At 46.7% G+C, this 21343-nt stretch overlaps 1 long non-coding RNA gene across 1 annotated transcript; it reads left to right on the top strand.

The window, feature by feature from the left end:
- The first annotated feature begins 395 nt into the window (after window positions 1-395).
- Window positions 396-5327, top strand: LOC134911868 (uncharacterized). Its single transcript, XR_010176916.1, has 3 exons — window positions 396-515; window positions 3544-3636; window positions 4952-5327. It is a non-coding gene; the product is annotated as an uncharacterized LOC134911868 (long non-coding RNA).
- Window positions 5328-21343: the final 16016 nt, after the last annotated feature.

The raw sequence follows: 21343 nt of genomic DNA, 5'->3' as shown, positions 1-21343 counted from the left end.
TTATATAGACTTATCTATTTAACCATTTTTTATCCGTTATAGAGACTGTTTTGAGTATATATAAGTGACTGCTGATATTAATTTCGTTATCTATTTGGTTGCTTATTTAAATTACATGCCTATTTAGTCTGGATTTCTAGTATCTACAAACTATAGGAAATTACTATGACTAGTTTTCCCTTTCTAGGTAGATTATATGTCTTTATCCCATCCAATAGTATGCTACAAGGCTATATTTTGTTTTTTTCCGTCTGATCATTATGATAGATGCAGCACCAGATGAGTTAATTTTAAAGTGCATGCTGCGATCTTCTTTCGTCTAGGCATTGTCAGCAAAGGCAGTTTTGGATTTTTATATTTTGCACGCTGTTTTGTTTATACAGGTTTCTAGGCAACAATCACCATGTACCAGCTGACCGCACCTATCCAGTGAGAACGGAGCGCCGGCGCAGGGTCGCGCCGATGACGTCACTGGACTCCAGCTGGACGGAGCGGAGGCTGTCTCTTCACGTAGGGTGAGTCTATTTAAATGTTGTTTCGTGTTTTACTTTTTATGTCTTGATAAAAGGGAGAACGGCCCCTGAAACGTCGACCAGCATACACCTGCCTGTGTGTGATTTATTTGACAAAGTCTGGAGTGCCAATTCTGCTTTCTCTACCTATTACACCTAGCTTTAGGTGTTAATGGGGCACCCGACATGCTATTATTTTGTTATTGTGAGTGCCGGACTTAAAATTTCCTACTATATATATATATACTGTATTACATGAATCTGGTTGCTGTGTGAAACTATTCTGGAGGCTGCAGACTCAATTTAAGGACCCTGTTCAGAAAATATTTATACAGTAACTGCAATCAGGCTCAGCAAAAAGAGCCGAATACTCATAAGAGAAAGCTCTATGTTGATTGGTACCATTGCCCAAAATATTTTGGGTGGACCAACTGATCCAATCAATTTTATTTCATATATATGGAATATGGATGCCATCATTTGTGAGGGTTTTTTCCCTTTGTGATATCATATGCTAACCCCTGAAGAAGTCATCTTGACGAAACGCGTTGGGTCAAATCAGTTACTGTCTTCTGTCTAGTTCACCATTACATCTCTGACCTCACACCTGTGAAGGTGTTTGTTCCAACTGTTGAGATTGACGGATTTCCTGAACTGTATTGTGATGTTATTGTAACTGTATATGTATTTCTTTTAATAAAAAGCTTATTTGGTATCCTATCTAACTAGGCCTTTGGCCATATCTTTCGGGTGATCTTTTGGTGTGAGGGTATATTTACAGGTATTTAATACAAAGTAACCCACACCGTGGAGAAAATTCTCTGGAATATACATGAAACTAAGAAATTGAATGCATGTATATTTTAAGGCTATATACTAATCGCAATTGGCTTTTGTTTGTAGAAATTGGGTTGTAGGAGTCCACTAACAGGGGCTTCTTACAAATTGCTGCTAGTGTTCCGAGCGCAAGTTTTAGACAGCCTTTATATTTATATATACATATATATAAATACACACACTCACACACACACACACACACACACACACACACACATATATATACACATATATATAATATTAAACCCATTATAATTAATTTTATATTAAATTGGTGGCACAGTGGGTTGGTGGCACAGTGGGTTTATAACTTCATTGGTGGTGCAGTGGACGGAGATGCTGAGCGGTCAGCAGCTCCTGTCAGTGGCTCAGATATGAAGCTGCTGGCAGGGAGGGAGCTGCTGGAGGGGAGATTTGCTGAGCGGTCAGCGGCTCCCATCAGCGGCTCAGATATGAAGCCACTGGCGGAGATGGAGCTGCTGGAGGGGAGGGAGCCGCTGCTAGGCCGCTGCCAGGGAGGTGAGCAATGTCACATTGTGCACATCGGTCATCACGGCTCCGTACACACATGCTGTGATGAGCAATGTCACAAGTGACATTGCTCACATTGAGCAGGCAGCACAGCCGACTGCCAACCTCCAATCAACGAGTGCGGGTGCACGCATCATTGATTGGAGGGCCATACACACTAGATAATATCATTCACAATCGTCATTATCTTTCAGTTCTTTGAAAAATATCTTCTAGTGTGTATGGCCCTATAGTCTCTGCTATTGCAGTTGTTAATTGGTTAGCATGCAGGATTTTTAAAGCAGTTTTTCTTTGGAAAGAGCAGGCTTGTTCATGCAAAGCAGCTGTTAATTAAGCATGGCCATGTTAATACGTATATATTACCACATCCTCCTCCTGGGTTGTATAGCTTTTCAACTCCTGGCTCTGGTGCTTCAAACCTTCTCAGCAAGCCTTATGTGGAGATCAAGGAGAAATTCCCTAGTTGTGAGACAAGTTGTTTTTGCGTGGTATATCAATTAGGTACTCAGGATCAGCTTTAAAAATTTAAAAAGACGCGTTTCCCCACCTGTTTATTCGTGTCAGCGGCTTCCTCAGTTAAAGTAATAACTTGTATTTCTGTCATGCTAGATACAGTACATACAAACACGGGCATATCTAGAGAGGAGGGGACCTGTGTGCAGTCTCCGTGTGTGGGCCTCCTCCTGTCGCATAGCCGGCAGCGGCTGTGCTGTTAGTGCTCTGAGTGAGCACTAGAGACTCTGGCACAGTGTCAGAGTCTACAGCACATGTGCAGGTCTCCGAAAAAATGGTGCGGCGGCCATTTTTCGGAGACCTGCGCATACACTGTAAACTCAGCGCTGCCGGCTACAGACTCGAGAGAGGAGGGAGCCCACACATGGACACTGATGGATGCCAGAAAGGTAAGTATAGGAGAGTATGTTTGCGGTATGGGCCCCCTCTGGACCCAGGGGCCCATGTGCACCACACACACTGCATCCATTATAGATACGCCACTGCATACAAATGTATACTGGTAAGGAAGGATACCTGCTTTGTTCTATTTGTAGACAATAATATTATTTACTTCTTTTTTTTTTACAGAGTAACAAAATATGGGTTCCAATATATAGGTCAACAGTCAGTAGGTCGACCCCATATGGTCGACATGCATTGGGAAGACAGGTACACAAAGTCGACATGGTCAAAAGGTTGACAAGTAAAAGGTAGATGGTGCTTAAAGTCAACAGGTACAAAAGGCTGACATGGTCAAAGGATTGACATGACACTGGTCGACACACAAATGATTAACACAAGTTTTGGCCTTTTTTTTCCTGTTTTTCCACTTTTTGCTTGATTTACCAACCACATGGGCTACGATTGGGATTAGTAACCTGTGGCAAGCCACCTTACCCGAAGCATGGCAAGCAAAGCGAGCTCATAAGGGGATTTACTAGTTGTGCTTAGATATGGCTAACCATACAAAATAACAACCAAAAAGATTTTTAAAAAACTTGTGCCAATCATTAGCATGTCGACATGTTGACCCTGTCGACCTTTGTGTCAACCCAATGACTGTCTAGACAGTGTAGATCTTCTATACTACAAAAAATAGAGAATGTTTAAATGTTGTACTTCTTTTGAACATGCAGTGTATTTTACAAGTTTTATATTTTTCAAAAAGGAAATGTGGCCACACCTGCCTGATTTGGCCACTCCCCCTCAGAGTCACCGTGGCCCTACAGCTGAGTCTCCATAGCCCTGGATACTTTTTCGTGTATGTATACTGTACATGTCTTTGTCTACATTCTTCTTTGTGGGCTCTATTTTAAGGGCCCTACACACTGGCCGATCGGCCGCCGAGGTGCCCGAAGGCCGATACGGCCAACGGACGACCCGACGGCTGATGGTGGTGGGGTGACGAGGGGGATGAAGTATCTTCACTCCCCCCATCACTTAGCCCTATAGCCCTGCATGGTAATAATAATATGGACGATATTGTCCAATTATGACTTGCAGGCATAAACAAGCCGGCACCAACGATGAACAAGCGAGGGGCCGCACATCGTTCATCGTTGGTGCCTACACACTGAAAGATATGAACGTTATCTCGTTCATTAATGAACAAGATTGTTCATATGTTTCAGTGTAATCGGTAAATGTGTAGGGCCCATTCGTTTCTACAGCATTATACATGTTGCGAGAGTCTATTCCCTTTGAGCTTTGCACCTTTTTATTCTGTAAATGTACCCAGTTGTGTCCTGATTTTACAATACAGTATATTTTCCATAGATTATCGATGGGTTTAGAGCTAGCGAACGGTTTGAATAAATGCAGTGGAAGAAACAGTTAGGGATCTATTCATGAAGCAGTGAAAAGAGTGGAGAAGTGAGCCGATGGAGAATTTGCCCATGGCAACCAATCAGCTGCTCCATACAATTGTGTAGTATGCAAATGATAAATGTTACTTCAATGCTGATTGGTAGCCATGGGCAACTTCTCCACAGGCTCACTTCTCCTCACTTTTCACCGCTTCATGAATAGACCCCTTTAAATCATTCTTCTGTGAGGGATTCCGTAAAGTAGGAAGTGAAACAGATCATTGGATGGAGCTTCAGTTAATAGATATCCTTTTGGAATATAGCCATTACAACAATACGTTTTATAGAGACGGTCGTATATTGTATTTGGCTGCTCCTTACACACTGTACAGTACAGTATATTAAATTTTGTTTTTTTGCATTATTGGCCATATAGCACCCACTATGTCCAGTTATATTTTCCGGGTATTCTGTATACTGTAAATAACATGAAATATAAGAAATAAGCACATTATTAATAGATAGTCTGGTTATTGTCTCTGCAGAGCTGTTGTGACATAGCCTACTTAGACATACAGTAGCAATATTGCTGGCCAGGAGATACTGTATCAGACACACCTCACCTGGGTACAGTACAAGGGGGGGAGAGAGGACACCCTGGAGCACCTCTGTGTGTGGTCTGGATTACACCATTAGAAGGAGCGGTTGTTTGCTGTTGGGATGTAAACATGATGAAAGCGCCTAATGGTTTTACACTCAGCATTCTTACAGATTACTTAAATCCTCTGCGTGGGGCAAAGAGGAAAGCGCAGGAAGCTTAATGAAGAGGAAGAAAACAAACTGCGCCCTTAAATAACCCAGACAGCGGTGTGATCGCTCTATGTAAGGAATAGGCTTTTCCTGACTGTTGTGGGGATCCTATTCGGCAAGTGATTCACACACCTTATTATTATTACTGTTGTTATTATGATGATGATGATGATGATGATGATGATGATGATGATGATGACGACTATGGGTGTTATAACCTATAAAGTGAGAAAACCTGACAAGATCCCTACGTTACATAACATATTGAGTACATGACTGTAGGGATCACACAGTTTATCAGTACATTATGTAATGTACTGTTGGTAGAAGATATGAAACTGAGGTTAGAAAAGCAAATTTAAATATCTTGTAAATAAACTTTTATTTGGCTTTGGGGCCTTCTCATATTAATTATAAAATTTTAACATTAAAAATAAAAATAATTAATTGTGTCTTGCAAATTGCAAATCGTTTTTAACTTTTTTTTAACTTTTTTTTTGTTTGCTATGTTTGGCTACACCCTAGATATTAAGGGGCTTGGCACCAGCGATATGGTACCCGGTCACTATACCGACGCTGGAATCCCAAGCTCTGGACAGCTCGACAGTCGGCATGCCGACTAACAGGGACTATTCCCAATTGTGGGTGTCCAGACACCCATAAAGTGGAAATAGAACCTATGAGTCGTTGCGCTTGCCCTTCCCCCCCCCCTTCCTGACATTCTGGAGACCTGTATCCAAGGGTCGGTATGGTGACCTCCGGAATCCCAAACGCGGGTCACCCAATACCAACCCGACACTACTATACTTTATTTAAAACTAGCTGAGTACCCGTGCTTTGCTACGGAATTTAAAGAATAATGGCAATCTTTGTCAGGCCGCACCTCTGGGCTTCCCTGGATTGATGCTGTCAACATGCTGGTGCTGAGGAGAATAATCCGCCTCCTTCTCTGCCCCGTCCCGCCTCTGTTGCTGCCCTGCTCAGTGCTGCAAATGCTGGGACGACAGGCCAAGCTCCGCCCGCTGTATGTTAACTATGTAAGGTTTGCAAGGATAGGCTGACTCTATTCTAAAGGGCCCTAGGTCTCCTTGCTTAGCTTCTCACTCTCCTTAGGGCTCCTCCTTTGAGGTAAAAAGGTAAAGATTTTTGCCCAACACTTAAGGTCAGTGGTAGAGCTGTTGTTACCCTTTACACTGCAGATAAGCAGTTGCTGACTATCAAGCTTTCCAGAAACAGAGCATTGTGCCCTCCCCCCTCCGTGATTTGGTATAGCAGGCACCATGTCACCCCCTTCCCATCCCCACCCCTAGGGGTGCTAGGGGTGTTTTTGCCCCATAGTATTTTTTTCCAGAATGTAAATCGTACTGTATGTGTACCAAGTTTGGTGTAAATTGCTCCTGGCATTCCATCTTTCTCCAAGGCTTGATACATCTTCCCCATGGTGTCTTTTTAATTAATATTCTTCATAATGTCAAAAACATTTAAACTGGTCCATAATTTTCTCTGAACTACGGTTATTGACTAGGGGAATCTAACTGGTTACCAACATTTTATAAAATGATAATGTAGGAACATCAGGGGCACAGAGAGAAGGAAGTGTGTGCGTGTGTGTGTGTGTGTGTGTGTGTGTGTGTGTGTGTGTGTGTGTGTGTGTGTGTGTGTGTGTGTGTGTGCGTGCGTGTGTGTGTGTGGGGAGGTGTTATATAATTGCCTAGGCCTAGCAGAGAAAACCCCATGCCCTCCCTTACCTGTCACCTTCATCCAGGGCCAGATTAAGCCTTGGGGGGGCCCGGGGCACTTAAGACAGGGGGGTCCAGGGAAGGGGGGTGTATATTACATTGTGCCTGGACTTCCTTCTTAATCAGTAGCGGATCTTGCTACGGGCAAGCAGGATTTTTGCACGGGGCGCCGCCGCCATCCGGAGGGTGCCGCCGCCGCCGTCTGGAGGGCACCGCTGCCATGGCAAGATCCGCTACTGGTGCTGCCCGATGCTGTGTAGATGCGCTGCTGTGTGGTGCGCGATGAAGTCACTGCATTGTGGGAGTGGCGCATAGACGCTAGAAGTCATAATTGACCTGGAGTGCATATGCGGTGCTATGGGAGAGACGTCATGGTGTCTCTCCCATAAATCCGAGGAGTGGCACCGGCGGCCGGAGATGGAGGGCAGCAGCGGTCGGGAAACAGGAGCGGGGATTGTGAGTATTCATTTATTTATTTATTTTTTGTAAGCGGCGCAACTAAGGGGCACAACTCTACAGGGGGCACAGTACAGGGGGCAATACTACTGGGGGCACAACTCTACAGGGGCACAACTCTACAGGGGGCACAACTCTACAGGGGGCACAGTACTGGGGGCAATACTACTGTGGGCACAGCTACAGGGGGCACAGTACTGGGGACACAACTACTGGGGGCATAGCTACAGGGGGCATAACTGACCACGCCCCTTCTCCATGAAGCCACGCCCCTTTTTGCCCTGGGTGCCACAAGGTCTAGATCCGGCCCTGCTCTTAATATATGATTGGCGTCACCTGTGGTTAGGGGCGGATTGGGAACAAAAAGCGGCCCTGGAAAAATTTGTACTAGTGGCCCCACTTGGGCAGCACCAGAGGTGTAAGGTCTAGCCATGGGCCATGGCAGCAGCACCCTCCCCCCAAGACTTTCCAGATAGTGGACATGTCCAGCATCAAGGGGGAAGTTAAAAAGAAATAAAATTAAATATTATGAGCACATTATATGATACACCGTCAGAATTTAGGAAACTATATAATTCTTTAGAAAGATATCTTTTCTTGCTTATTACACCAACCGTATCCCAATCACTATTCACTCAATCTTATATGTCAGCCAAGCAGGCAGATAGAGCATACACTAGATCATCTGCAATCACAGGCTAAGTGGCAAGGTGATTTTCATATATGCAAATTATTTTGCATCTTATTCATTATGTCTATAAAAAGGACCACATGTCCTCAAACAAAACAGGCCCCACTGGTGCGTCGGCCCACCGGGAATCTTCCCTGTACACACTATGGCCAATCCGCCTCTGCCTGTGGTGAGCTAGGTGATTGCAATCATAACTTAAGAGGGAAGTCCAGGTAGAGAGCATTTTATCCCTCCTGGAATGGGTCATGTTGGGAGTATGGTTGTGTATATTAAATTTAAACCAATGGCGTATATTAGATTTACACTAATGTTGGTTACTATCCAAAGTGCCACCTAATTAAGACAACTATTTTATAAAGTTTTTCTCAGTGGAACAAAGACAACTTAAACAACCTTAAAACACACATAGAAAAATAAAACTATAATTTATTTTGCAAGAATGCAATAGATGGTTCAAGTAAGTGATGGAACGGCACATGAGGGAAGAGGGCCCTACTCGTGAGAGCTTACATACTAAAAATGTGAGGGTAAAGTGGATGGATAGGGGCATAGGAGAGGGAAATCTGTTGGACAGGGGGGCATGTGAGGAAATAATTGGTGGACTGAGGCCATAAGGGAAAGCTGGGGGAAAGGGTTAATGTGTACACTGGTGCGTTGCACTTACAGATGGCTCTGCATATGAGATGTTTGCCTAAGTGTGAAAAAAATATGAGAAGTTCTCCTATCACAGTACTGCCACACCTTCTGTTAAATTGCATTTTTCTTGTTTGGTTTAACTTGATTTGAGGCTTACATGAGAGTGAGGAGACATTGGGGCTGCCTGGTAGGGACTGCTGTTTCCTCCTCACATCATAACAATGATGCTGCTTGCAGTAAATGTTTTTATTCTTAAATGCCCCGTGAACCAGCCAGCACCAAACCTACAGTAAGAGGTCAGTGCTGTATAAATACATGATACCCTGTTAATGAAGTCATTGAACAACAGCAGTTGGGGCTGTTCAAGGTCAGTTTACGACTGTTTGTAAGGTGAAGACAATTTAACTAAACTGGCTCCCGAGTGGCAGTATTGGATTGCTGAAACGTCCCCCAGCCAGCTTGCTGAGTAATGTTCAGGCCAGTTTGGTGTCTCAGTCCGGCTCACTCCTTACTGGGCACAGATCTCCAACCCAACATCGCCACAGGAAAAAGGTCATGTCAACAGGTGGGTGTGAGGCCGTGTTTATATGGGCTCTGAGCTCAGTGTAACATTAAGAGTGCCCCCTGGCACAATTCACACCTTCTCATCACGCCCAAATTCTGTCCTATGAAATGAATGCTGTCCGGGACAAGGGTGAAACAAGCTGCGTAGAGACAAAAAATAGCTCTGTTGCTTGCATTGGTTTCTTTATATAACCTCATCCATCTGGAGACACCGTTGTTACACAGTCCAGGGAGCGCTAATATCACAGGGTCCCTGTGGCCAGGCTTCGTCAGACATACGGGCTAAATCAGACTTGATTGGTGCTGTGCGTTTTTTGCACAGCGGCGATCAGGTCTGAACTGCACATGCGTATGCATCGCAATGCGCAGGTGCGCCGGGGAGTGCTGGGAAGCGACGGGATGGTGCGAAAAATTCAATTGCACCGGTGATCGCAAGAAGATTGACAGGAAGAGGGCGTTTGTGGGTGGCAACTGACTATTTTCCGGGAGTGCCTGGAAAAGCGCGTTTTGTGGGAGGAATCGTGATGTCAGCTCTGGCCCCGATCATCGCAGCGGCTGAGTAAGTCCTGGGCTGTGCAGACAGACACTGCACAAACTTTTGTTTGTGCAGCTCTCCTGCACATGCGATCGCACACCTGCACAGCGAATTCCCCCTCCCCCTGTAGACACTGAATACCTGATCGCAAGGATGCAAAAAACGCACTCTAGCGATCAGGTCTGACTTACTCCCATAGGCTGATCAGTTTACTGATCTGTAAAAGTCAGGTTTTTAACTCTTTAGTAAACAATGGGGCTCATTTACCAACGAGTGATAAACTTGTTGTGAATGAAAAAAACTTGTTGCGTATGATATATGGTGCTCCAGCCAATCAGCTCCCAACAGTCATTTTTCAAACACATGACAGTTAGGAGCTGAACACAGGACAGTTGGGAGCTGAACACAGGACTGTTGGGAGGTGAACACATGAAAGCTGAGAGCTGAACACATGACATTTGGGAGCTGAACACATGACATTTGGGAGCTGAAGTGAACACATGACAGTTGGGAGCTGAACACATGACAGTTGGAAGCTGAACACATGACAGTTGGGAGCTGAACACAGGACAGTTGGGAGCTGAACACATGACAGTTGGGAGCTGAACACAGAACAGTTGAGAGCTGAACACATGACATTTGGGAGCTGAACACAGGACAGTTAGGAGCTGAATACATGACAGTTGGGAGCTGAACACAGGACAGTTGGGAGCTGAACACATGACATTTGGGAGCTGAACACATGAAAGCTGGGAGCTGAACACATGACAGTTGGAAGTATGAATTCAATTAAAAATGCTGTATTATAGCATTACGTTCTGGAAAAAAAAAAAAAAGAGTTCTATTGTGCCAGCTGAAAATCTGGACATAACAACAATGGAATTCATATATACAATGCAGTTTATTTAGTAAAGTTGGGTGTCTAAACTGAGTAGCCAATTAGAGCCGTCTTCTCACGATCCAGCCACTCAGAGGTTAGCGGCTGTGTTTGTCTGTTCACAGGCAGGGCCCTTCTCATTAGTGCAAGTCCTGCATTGTTTATAATGGTTTTGGGTTTGTTTCTTTTCCACTTTTTAATACAATCAAATTAGAATACAAGAAAAGATTTCATAGAAGATGTGCATGTGGTTATTTACTACTTAATGATAGATTTAATTCTATCACTGCATGTTGGACCCGGGTCACCTTCCCACTGCACCCGTGTCTGCTCTGCATGTCACTCCAGTGAGGCAGGTTTCTGCATACACAACCAATCAGCAGCTGTTAAACATAACCAGGGTCAAATAACCCAGGTCGCACCTTTCACACTGCAGCTAATCAGAGTCGGTCCCGGCAGTGGTGGAATTCCCATTAGGCACGTGAGGCAAGTGCCTAGGGACGCCACTTTGCTGGGTGGCGGCACAGCAGGCTCCCCTACATGAAAGCACTGCTACGCCACTGGTCAGATGAGGGCAGGTGATTCTTTTTATTTTGTCACACGGCATTTTTATTTCGCAACTGGCGGAGGGATGGCAATAGGGTTTAAATTGTGGTGCACGTGCTGGTGGGGAGTAAGGTTAGGGCTGGATGCATCAGGACCTGCTCCGACATGAAGGAAGCAGTGACATAATGGGGGTCAAAAAATAATGTTTTGCCTAGGGGCGGCCTGACCCCTAAATTTGCTCCTGGTTCCTGGAATTACCCTGGTCAAATTACCGGGGCACTGAGCCTGGGTTGACCATTTCACACCTACCCAGGACCTGAGTTGCCCCTTTAATATCCCGGGTCAGAGGTTCAGTGTGAAAGCGGCATAACACTGACAGGAGGACTGGGATGTAACCGGTTGCTATCAGCACCATTCTGTTTTCCCTACAGATGGGGAACCCATATTTATTTTCTCAGAGCCTAGCTCCCTCTATAGCCACAGTGGTAATCACTATTATAATGTGAACAGTCAAGTATAGTCTGGAACTGGGATCCACTTTAACCAGAGGCCCTCACTATTTGTCCACCCGCATGTGCTGCAGCCAGTCCAGGCTGTGCATGCTGATGTTAGTTTCAGTTTGGGCGGGGAAGCAGTGTTATTTACATAATGATAAAGCTTGTAGAGATACAATACATGCTGAAGATGATCATCACACAGCGGCTGCAGCCACCACAAAGGATGCACCTGAAAAGAGACATATCTGGAGATACAGCTTGATCGTGTAGGCTATGGGGGTCATTCCGAGTTGATCGCTAGCTGCATTCGTTCGCTGTGCAGCGATGAGGCAAAAAACGGCACTTCTGCGCATGCGTATGCGGTGCAATGCGCACGCGCGTCGTACTGTTACAACGAAATAGGTAGTTTCACACAAGGTCTAGCGATGCTTTTCAGTGGCACTGCTGGCCGCAGAGTGATTGACATGAAGTGGGCGTTTCTGGGTGTCAACTGACCGTTTTTAGGGAGTGTTCAGAAAAACGCAGGCGTGCCAGGAAAAACGCGTGGCGAACGCAGGGCGTGTTTGTGACGTCAAAACAGGAACTGAACGGCCTGAAGTGATCGCAAGCGCTGAGTAGGTTTAGAGCTACTCTGAAACTGCACAAAAAAACTTTGTAGCCGCTCTGTGATCCTTTCGTTCGCACTTCTGCTAAGCTAAAATACACTCAGAGTAGGCGGCGGCATAGCGTTTGCACGGCTGCTAAAAACAGCTAGCGAGCAATCAACTCGGAATGACCACCTATGTCTCCAGTGGCTTGTGCCACACTTACGTATATGCCCCATTCTATATCAATTACACTTCTGTTTCCATGACTAACATCTCTATGTAAATGGATCTGTAAGTACAACATATATTATCTTTATATTCAGCATCGTTTTATTGCGCATGCTCAGTAACGCAAAGTGTCATTTTACGCATGAGAGCTTGATGTGCTTTCCACTATAAATGAGTCCCTTGCTTGTAACTTCCTATTTCACAGAGTGAACAGTTATGGGATGATGGTAGTCAGTTCATTCTGACAAATGCTTTGAATCCACAAACTCTCACATTTCAAAGTTCATATGGAGTCTTTAAACCATTCTGGGCATTAATCTGTGTTGCTGTCATTGCAGCTTTACCCCATTGATTTGAAGTGTGCTAGCATACAGCTGATCATTTCAGTCAGGGTTCTGTTCTTCCTTTCAGCACATGGAATGTTATTTTATGCTATGGCACAAGTTTCCCTGGGCAGGCCAGGAATATCCGGTGATGCTTGGCAGCCCCCCCCCCCCCAGTGATGTAACTGGGAGGGCTTCCCGCTAGGCCACACCTCCACTGTGACTTTAGTGGGGGTCTCTGCAAGGCCACACCCCTTTTTGGGTGTACGCATTGAAGGCACACTCGAGGTACTATTGGCCGCACCGGTGCCGCAACTGCCTGGTTATTCTGTACTTTATTGACGAGCGTTATGATTTTTGCCTGCCACATCTTTGCTCCATACGCCATGCGGCACGACCTGCTATTTGCGCCCTGCCGTACTGCTGCTGTGCTCTCTAAGTAGAATCATGTTACAGTAAGTCGCATTGTAATGTACTGAGATGTTGCGAAGCCAGAGATTGTAATACAACTTTCTGTCCACCAGATGTCACTTTTCCTAAACTGTATTGCGCATGTGTTAAATGGTCAACAAGCTTCTGTAGTGCCACCCATCGATTGGCTGATTGTCTTTTATTACACTGTGCAGTAGTTCTGAACAGTGTTTTGCCATAAATCCAAAGCTGCAGTTGAGTTGGTAATAAAATATAAAATAATTTCTTATTGTTATGCCACCCATTATGCCAGCATTTTATGCTAAACCGCTATAGACATTGTAATGTGCACGTTACAGGCCTTGGTGCATGGTTTAAAGACACCTGTTGTAAAGACGCATGGGCAGTTTTTCAACAGGAGAGATCATTTCAGGTACAATAACTTATAGTACTCTGCTCAACTGTATTGCTCCGCTCTTTCCCGCTTCCTACCTCTCTATGTTACACCACCCAGTTGCATTAAACTCTAAACCGCTATTGGCATTGTATGGTAATGGCTAAGGAGAGAGTTCAGCAGAGTACCTGAGAATTACTGAACAGGAATTGAACTAACTTTGTGAAATGCTGATTGTGCGTCTTTTGGCCACCAAAGTTACAGTATGAGTGCCAGTTTGGGTCATTGCTACAGTAAGGTGTAAGGTACACTACAAGGTCAGTAGCGGTTTAGAGCCTAATGAAGCTTTGTGGCATACAGTAGCATAGAAATGAAGCTTGGAAGGAGATGCAGAGCTGAGTGACTACTTACACTGCCTGAATGTTAGCTGTCATCATATCAGGGATCACTGTCCACTGACACAATGGGGGGTCATTCCGAGTTGATCGCTAGCTGCCGTTGTTCGCAGGGCAGCAATCAGGCTAAAAATCTGCATTTCTGCGCATGCGTATGCCCCGCAATGCGCACGCGCGTCGTACAGGTACAAAGATCGTTGTGGCTTTGCACAGGTTCTTGCAAAGTTTTCAGTCGCACTGACGGCCGCAAGAAGATTGACAGGAAGGGGGCGTTTCTGAGTGTCAACTGACTGTTTTCAGGAAGTATTTGCAAAAACGCAGGCGTGTCTGAATAAACGCAGGCGTGGCTGGGCGTTCACTGGGCGGGTGTATGAAGTCAAATCCGGACACGAATAGGCTGAAGTGATCGCAAGCGCTGAGTAGGTTCAGAGCTACTCAGAAACTGCACAAACTGTTTTTGCAGAGCTCGGCTGCACATGCGTTCGCACTTCTGCTAAGCTAAAATACACTCCCCAGTGGGCAGCGGCATAGCGTTTGCACGGCTGCTAAAACTAGCCAGCGAGCGCTCAACTCGGAATGACCCCCAATATTGTTTTCAGTCTTGTAGTTTTCGTTCATGGGGGGTAATTCAGACCTGATCGCTAGGCTGCGTTTTCTCACAGCCTGCGATCAGGTTCAAACTGTGCATGTGTATGCACAGCAATGCGCCGGCGCGTCGAACGACTGCACCCGGCATCGGTGCATAGCGACGGCATGGTGCGAAAAAAGTGTTCGCACGGGCAAACGCAAGGAGATTGACAGGTAGAGGGCATTTGTGGGTGGCAACTGACCGTTTTCTGGGAGTTGTTGGAAAAACGCAGGCGTGTCCAAGCGTTTTCAGGGAGGGTGTCTACATCAATTCCGGTCCCAGACAGGCTGAAGTGATCGCAGCGGCTGAGTAAGTCCTGGGCTGCACAGAGACTGCACATAATCAGTTTGTGCAGCTCTGCTACACATGCGTTCGCACACTTACACAGCTCAAATACCCTCCCCCTGTAGGCGGCGACTATCTGATCGCAGGACAGCAAAAATCGCTGCCCAGCAGTCAGGTCTGAATTAGGCCCATGGAACAATCGCCACGCATTCTTTTGTGGTATACCATACGGATGCCATACCATGACATGCTGTGACTGAAAGGCTTGAATGCTGGGCTGTGGGGGTCATTCCGAGTTGATCGCTAGCTGAAAATGTTCACTGCGCAGCGATGATGCAAAAAAGGCACTTTTGCGCATGCGTATGCGGCGCAATGCGCATGCGCGACGTACTTTCACTACGGCCGATGTAGTTTAACACAAGGTCTAGCGAAGCTTTTCAGTCGCACTGTTGGCCGCAGAGTGATTGACATGAAGTGGGCGTTTCTGGGTGTCAACTGACCGTTTTCAGAGAGTGTTTGGAAAAATGCAGGCGTACCAGGAAAAACTGAGGCGTGGCTGGCCGAACGCAGGGCGTGTTCGTGACGTCAAAACAGGAACTGAACAGTCTGAAGTGATCGCTAACCTCTGAGCAGTGAGCAGGAATTATGGAATGATCGGTGAGCAGGGATTATGAAGGGAGTCGGGGACCAGTGTGCAGGGATTATGGAGTAACCAATGGCAGGAGTTATGGAGCTAACAAGGTGCAAGGATTATAGAGAGAACGGTGAGCAGAGATTATATAGTGAGCAGGGATTATACAGAGACCAGAGAACAGGGATTATACAGAGGCCAGTAAACAAGGATTATACAGAGAACAGTGAGCAGGGATTATACAGAGATGAGTGAGCAAGGATTATACAGAGACTAGTAAACAGGGATTATACAGAAACCAGTGATCAGGAATTATACAGTGAGCAGGGATATACAGAGATGCGTGAGCAGGGATTATACAGAGACCAGTGAGCAGGGATTATACAGTGAGCAGGGAATATACAGAGACAAGTGAGCAGGGATTATACAGAGACCAGTGAGCATGGATTGTACAGAGACCAGTGAGCAGAGATTATACAGAGACCATTGAGCAGGGATTGTACAGAGACCAGTGAGCAGGGATTATACAGAGATGAGTGAGCAGGATTATACAGAGACGAGTGAGCAGGGATCATACATAGCCCAGTGAACAGAAATTATACAGTGAGCAGGGATTATACAGAGACCAGTGAGCAGGGAATGTACAGAGACCAGTGAGCAAATATTATACAGTGAGCAGAGATTATACAGAGACAAGTGAGCAGGGATTATAAAGAGACCAGTGAGCAGGTATTATACAGTGAGCAGGGATTATACAGAGATGATCGACCAGATATTATACAGAGACCAGTAAACAGAAATTATACAGTGAGCAGGGATTATACAGAGACCAGTGAGCAAAGATTATACAGTGAGCAGGGAATATACAGAGACCAGTGAGCAGGGATTGTACAGAGACCAGTGAGTAGATATTATACAGTGAGCAGGGATTATACAGAGACTAGTGAGCAGGGATTGTACAGAGACCAGTGAGCAGGGATTATAAAGAGATCAGTGATCAGGGGTTATAGAGAGACCAGAGAGCAGGGATCATACAGAGACCAGTGAGCAGAGATTATACAGTGAGCAGGGAATATACAAAGACCAGTGAGCAGGGATTGTAGAAGTGGAGCGGCGGGTGAGGAAGATGAGCCTAGCTGCGGAGTTGAAGACAGATTGTAGGGAAGCGATGTGGGAGCAAGTGAGGCCAGTGAGGAGAACATTGCAGTAGTCGAGTCATTAGATGACCAGTGAGTGGATGATAAGTTTAGTTGCACTCTGGGAGAGAAATGGCCTGATGTGAGCAATGTTGCATAGCTGGAACCGACAAGATTGTGCCAGAGCTTGGATGTAGGGTGCACAGGAAAGGGAAGAGTCAAGGAGTTGGGGAACAGGGGAGATGATAGTGTTGTCAACAGTGATAGAGATATTTGTAGGGGGTGTTGCTCTGGCTGGGGGAAAGATGATGAGTTCAGTTTTGTCCATGTTAAGCTTCGGAGAGCGCTTAGACATCCAGGAGGAGATGGCAGAGAGGCAGCTGGAGACCTGAGAGAGGACAGAGGGGGACAGATCAGGAGAGGTAGAGTTGTGTGTCATCAGCATAGAGGTGGTATTGAAGGCCAAAGGAGTTAATGAGTGCCCCCAGGGAAGAGGTGTACAGGGAAAACAGAAGGGGCCTAGGACAGAACCCTGAGGGACACCAACAGGAAGGATCGAAGGGTGTAAGGTGGTTCCGGAGGCAGACACAGAGAAGGAGCGGTTAGTGAGGTATGAGGTAAACCAGTCAAGGACGGTGCTAGAGAGGCCAACTTTTGGAGTGTGCGGAGGAGGAGAGGGTGATCCACAGTGTCAAAGGTAGCAGAGAGGTCCAGAAGGATGAGCAAAGAGAAGTGGCCCTTGGATTAGGCCAAAAGCAGGTCATTGGGGACTTTCACCAGGGCAGTCTCGGTGGAGTGGAGTGGGCGAAAGCCGGATTGTAGTGGATCAAGGATGGAGTGGTCAGAGAGGTAGCTTGTGAGACGGCTGTAGACCAGTCGTTCAAGTAGTTTGGAGGCGAAAGGGAGAAGTGAGATGGGGCAGTAACTAGTGAGTGATGAAGGGTCAAGGTTGTTTTTTTTGAGAATAGGGGACACCAGAGCATGTTTAAATGGTGAGGGAAAGATGCCAGTAGAGAGCGATAGGTTAAAGAGGTGAGCAAGGTGGGGGCAGGCAGTGGGGGGGAGGGAGCGGAGAAGACGGGAGGGGGTCCAAGGGGCAGGTTGAGGGGGGGGAGGATAAGATGAGGGAATGGACTTCCTTGTCTGAGGAGGGACGGAAGCAGGACAGGGTGGGATAGATGGAGGGGAGGGATGGTGGGAGCAGGGGGGCAGCAGGGGGGTGACGGGAGGAGATGTAATTTTGAATATCCTCAATTTTGATGATGAAGAAGGAGGCAATATCAGTGGCAGTGAGGGAGGAGGGGAGGGAAGGAGGAGGGGGGCGAAGGAGAGTGTTGAAAGTTTCAAAGAGTCAGCTAGGACTGGAGCACTGAGAAGAGATGAGTGCTTGGAAAAAGGATTGCTTGGCGAAAGAACGAGCAGAGCTATAGGAGGAGAGGATAAACTTGAAATGGAGGAAGTCCGCCAGAGAGTGGGATCTTCTCCAGGAGCGTTCTGCGGAGTGTGAACATTTTTGTAGGAATCGTGTAAGTTTGATGTGCCAGGGTTGGGGTTTGGAGCAGCGGAGGGGGACAGAGGAGAGGGCAGCGTTAAGGGAAGAGTTATAGAAGGAGGCTGCCTGGTTGGGACAAGTCATAGTGGAAAGAGGAGAGAGGAAGGTCTCGAGGGAGGACAGGATAGCGGGGTTGAGAGACTCGAGATTGCATCTGGTGATGGTGGGTCTGGGCATGGAGCGGAGAGGGGAAGATGAGAGGGTGAAAGAAAGCAGATGGTGGTCAGAGAGAGGGAAGGAAGAGTTAGAGAAATCAGAGAGATCACATTGGTGGGTGAAGACAAGGTTGAGGGAGTGGCCAAGATTGTGAGTAGGGGTGGAGGACCATTAAGAAATACCAAAGGAGGTGGAAAGGGCAAGAAGGTTAGAGGAAGCTGCATTAGTGGTGTCGATAGGGATGTTAAAGTCACCGAAGATGATAGAGGGGAGGTCAGAGGAGAGAAAGTGGGGAAGCCAGGCAGCAAAGTTGTCAAGGAAAGGTGAACAGCATCCAGGGGGGCGGTAGATCACTGCCACGTGGAGGTGAATGGGGTAGAAGAGGCAGATAGTGTGGACCTCAAAGGTGGAGAAGGTGAGGGAGGGCTCAGGTGGGATGACACGAAAGGTGCAGTTTGGGGAGAGAAGGATGCCCACGCCTCCACCCTGGCAGCCATCAGGTCCGACCGTGTGGGTGAAGGAGAGGCCTCCATAGGAGAGGGCAGCAGGGGAGGTGGTGTCAGAGGAGGAGAGCCAGGTTTCAGTGATGGCGAGAAGGTTAAAAGTGTGGGAGATGAAGAGGTCGTGGATAGTTGGCAACTTGTTGCAGATTGATCTAGCATTCCAGAGTGCACAGGAGAAGGGAAGGGAGGGGATGGGGGATCAGGTTGGCTGGGTTCTGAATGCGTGTGGGTAGTCTGGAAATTTGGGTGGGGGGTGACCTAGCAGTGAGGATTGGTATGGGACAGGATCGAGGAGCCATAATTCCAGTACAGTAGTATTGTTCAGAGGAATAATATAGAATGGAGTGGGTGTAATATAGAAAGAACAATGAGAAGAGGGATGTAGTAAAAGCAGAGACAGTGAAAACCGTTTTTGGTAAATAATGGAAGGAACGGAAATGCTGAGAATGTTACACAGTGGTTGTAGAGAGTATAAATGAGGATGCAGAAAGCAGTGTGTGAGAGCAATATGGCTGTTACTTAGTCAGACAGGGAGGTCAGTGTCCAGGCTGTGTGGACTGCAGGCAGTGGTGGGATTCAAATAAATTAACAACCGGTTCTATGTCCTAATGACCATTTTAAGTATACTGAAAGGTAGTTTAATAAGTCATGCAATTAATACTCAAATAACACCCATTATGCGTTATGCCACACACTGTAACCCCAATTACATATTATGATACACACAGTGATAGCCCTGACACCATTTTATGCCCACACACAATAATGCCACTTACATTGCTAGGGGTCTCCTGTGCGTTGCCAGGGGTTTCATACGTGTTGCTAGGGGGTCTCCTGTGCGTGGCCAGGGGTTTCATACGTGTTGCTAGGGGGTCTCCTGTGCGTTGGCAGGGGTTTCATACGTGTTGCTACGGGTCTCCTGTGCGTTGCCAGGGGTTTCATACGTGTTGCTAGGGGGTCTCCTGTGCGTGGCCAGGGGTTACATACGTGTTGCTAGGGGGTCTCCTGTGCGTTGGCAGGGGTTTCATACGTGTTGCTAGGGGGTCTCCTGTGCGTTGCCAGGGCTTTCCTGTGTATTGCCAGGTATCTCCTGGCCGCTGCATCAGTAAAGTAGGGAGGGTGGGTGCGGGCATCAGTGGTTACTGCTAGCCCCCGCAGTAGATTGAGACACGCTGGGGGCTATGGAAGCGCTTCTGTACCATAGTAGTGTAAAAAAACCACCCTCTTAAAATGCCCGCCGCCGAGGAGACAGGCGCTAGAGGTCAAATGTGACCTCTAGCGTCTGTCTCCTCCTTGGCGGCGGCCATTTTTGGTTGTTTTTTTTTCATTGCTATGGTACAGAAGCGCTTCTGCAGCCCCCAGCGCGTCTCAATCTACTGCGGGGGCAGCGGCTGCAAGCTCTACTGGGGTAACGAAATCGGCGCCTATGCTGGCGGCGCTCATTAGCAAACGGTTCTCAGAACCATACCTAACATTAGGTATCGGTTCTGAAGAACCGGTGTGAACCGGCTGAATCCCACCACTGACTGCAGGCGGAGGTGGTACTGGATTAGGTTACTCTCTGTAGGCTGTTGATTGCAGGTGGGGACGATAGTCTGCTGTCCTTCTGTTCCTCTCCTGTTTATCTCCGATTATCTCCAAAAGCCAGACCAGTGAGCAGGGATCATACAGAGACTAGTGAGCAGAGATTATACAGTGATCAGGGATTATACACATCAGTGAGCAGCGATTGTACAGAGAACAGTAAACAGAGATTATACAGTGAGCAGGGATTATACAGAGACCAGCGAGCAGGGATTGTACAGAGACCAGTGAGCAAAGATTATACAGTGAGCAGGGAATATACAGAGACCAGTGAGCGGGGACCAGTGAGCAGGGATTATACAGAGACCAGTGAGCAGGGATTATACAGTGAGCAGGGAATATATAGAGACGAGTGAGCAGGGATTGTATAGAGACCAGTGAGCAGGGATTGTACAGAGACCAGTGAGCAGGGATTATACAGTGAGCAGGGATTGTACAGAGACCAGTGAGCAGGGATTATACAGTGAGCAGGGATTGTACAGAGACCAGTGAGCAGAGATTATACAGTGAGCAGGGATTATACAGAGACGAGTTAGCAGGGATTATACAGAGACCAGTGAGCAGGGATTATACAGTGAGCAGGGATTGTACAGAGACCAGTGAGCAGGGATTATACAGTGAGCAGGGATTGTACAGAGACCAGTGAGCAGAGATTATACAGTGAGCAGGGATTATACAGAGACGAGTTAGCAGGGATTATACACATCAGTGAGCAGGGATTATACAGAGACCAGTGAGCAGAGATTATACAATGAGCAGGGATTATACAGAGACCAGTGAGCAGGGATTGTACAGAGACCAGTGAGCAGAGATTATACAGTGAGCAGGAATTATACAGAGACCAGTGAGCAGGGATTATACAGTGAGCAGGGATTGTACAGAGACCAGTGAGCAGGGATTATACAGTGAGAAGGGATTGTACAGAGACCAGTGAGCAGAGATTATACAGTGAGCAGGGATTATACAGAGACGAGTTAGCAGGGATTATACAGAGACCAG

Source organism: Pseudophryne corroboree, chromosome 4 (genome assembly GCF_028390025.1).
Source record: "Pseudophryne corroboree isolate aPseCor3 chromosome 4, aPseCor3.hap2, whole genome shotgun sequence".
In the NCBI taxonomy this organism is placed as follows: Eukaryota; Metazoa; Chordata; class Amphibia; order Anura; family Myobatrachidae; genus Pseudophryne; species Pseudophryne corroboree.
The sequence above is the reverse complement of the archived record's forward strand: the minus strand, read 5'-3'. Positions and strand labels throughout refer to the sequence as shown.